The sequence below is a fragment of the Armigeres subalbatus genome, chromosome 2 (genome assembly GCF_024139115.2).
Source record: "Armigeres subalbatus isolate Guangzhou_Male chromosome 2, GZ_Asu_2, whole genome shotgun sequence".
In the NCBI taxonomy this organism is placed as follows: Eukaryota; Metazoa; Arthropoda; class Insecta; order Diptera; family Culicidae; genus Armigeres; species Armigeres subalbatus.
In genome coordinates, this window is record NC_085140.1 from 270606729 (window position 1) to 270609036 (window position 2308).

Below are 2308 nucleotides of genomic sequence, written 5' to 3' on the forward strand. Positions count from 1 at the left end.
TTCTTAAACTCGCAAATGCATCCCTTGCTTTCTTGATCCGTGCGCCTATGTCGATCTTGGTACCGCCGTCTGACGCCATTTGGCTACCAAGATATTGGAAGCTTTCAACATTCTCCACTGGTTGCCCGGCTACTGTGAAATTGGAAGGAGTCACCGTGTTTACATCCAACGATTTGGTTTTGTTGACGTTGATGATTAAACCTCCCGAGAAGGAACGCTCGGCAAGGTCGTTGAGCTTACTCTGCATATCAGAGCGCCGTTGCGCGAGGAGTGCAACGTCATCAGCCAATTCGAAGTCGTTTAGGTGCTCCATGGCTATAGGCTGCCATAACAGCCCGCGGTTTGGTTCATTGTCAATCGCATCTACCAGAATCTCGTCGAAAACAATAAGGAACAGTAACGGTGATAGAATACATCCTTGCCTGACACCAGCTACGATCCGGATAGGGTCGGACAGGACCCCATTGTGCAGCACTCTACACGAAAAGGCCTCGTACTGTGCTTCGATGAGGCCGATGATTTTCTCAGGAACCCCCTTGCGTCTCAGGGCGCCCCACATATTCTCGTGATTGAGACGCTCGAAAGCTTTTTCGTAGTCAATGAACACCAAGTAAAGGGACTCTTGGAATTTGTTGACCTGCTCCAGAATGATGCGGAGCGTGACAATATGGTCCACACAGATCTTCCGGCACGGAATCCGGCTTGCTGCCGCCGGAGAGTCGCATCGATCTTCTCCTGAATCCGGGCTAGGATAATTTTGCACAGAACTTTGAGAATGGTACACAGCAACATAATGCCTCGCCAGTTATCGCATTCAGTCAGGTCACCCTTTTTGGGCACCTTCACTAAGATACCTTGCATCCAGTCGACCGGGAATGTTGCGGTTTCCCAGATATTACGAAATAAACGATGCAGTAGTTGAGCGGATTTCATGGGATCAGCTTTGAGCATCTCGGCTGATATGCGGTCGACCCCTGGGGCTTTATTCGATTTCATGCTTTGGATGGCTGTTTGAATTTCAAGCAGTGATGGAGCTTCGGTATTGACGCGTGTTATACGTCGGATCCTAGGCAGATCATGCCGAGGTGGTGATGGCCTGGCTGGCACTTGAAAAAGTTGTTCGAAGTGCTCGAACCTGAGTTTCAGCTGGTCAGTTGGGTAGGTCAATAACTGATCATTCGCGTCTTTCACAGGCATGGTTGCATTCATCTTCACCCCGCTTAAGCGTCGTGAGATATCGTAGAGGAGGCGAATGTCCCCGGTTGCGGCGGCTCTCTCTCCTTCGTCGGCCAGAGAGTCTGCCCACGCTCGCTTGTCCCGTCGACATGAGCGTTTTACTTCCTTCTCAAGAGCCGCGTATCGTTGGCGGGCTAAGACTTTGGCTCCTCTGGTTTTCGATCGCTCTATCGCGGCTTTGGCTTCTCTTCGCTCCTCTATCTTCCTCCAGGTCTCATCGGTGATCCATTATTCTCTCTGGGTGCGTAGTTCGCCCAGATTGTTCTCGCTGGTGGCGATGAAGGCATTCTTGATGGCGGTCCATTGGTCTTCCACGCTGCCAACTTCCGGAATATCTGCAGCACGCGTCTCCAGTTCTTCAACGAAGGACCGTTTCACCGTGGCATCTCCCAGTCGGCGTGTGTTGAATCGTCGTCCAACTCTTTCCGCCTGCCGACGAATCCGCGCAATGTGCAGGCGTATTTCGCCGATGAGGAGGTGATGATCAGACGCGATATCGGCACTACGTTTATTCCGTACATCAAGAAGGCTCCGTTTCCATTTTCGGCTGATGCAGATGTGGTCGATTTGATTTTCTGTAAAGCCGTCACGGGAGACCCACGCCACGTGACCTTGTGAACCGGTCGATGAGGGAAGAGCGATCCCCCGATCATCATGTCGTTATTACCACAAAATTCTGCGAACAGCTCTCCGTTTTCGCTCATTTCTCCGAGACCATGGCGTCCCATAATGCGCTCATGGTTCGAGTTGTCGGATCCGATCTTCGCATTGAAGTCGCCCAAACAGATCTTGATATCACCCTTCGGAATTCTATCTACGACGGCATTGAGTTGACTGTAGAAGTTCTCTTTGTCTTGTAGATCGGCAGCATCGGTTGGCGCATAACATTGGATTATAGTAAGGTTTCGGACCCGTGTTCTAAATCTGGCAACGATTATCTTTTCACTTATAGGTTCCCACTTCATAAGCGCAGAGTGTGCCTGAGCGCCTAGTAGGAAGCCAACTCCGCGATGCCGGGGAGCGTGTTCACCTCGTAAACCAGAGTATAGCAGAACTTGTCCCGACGGCGTTC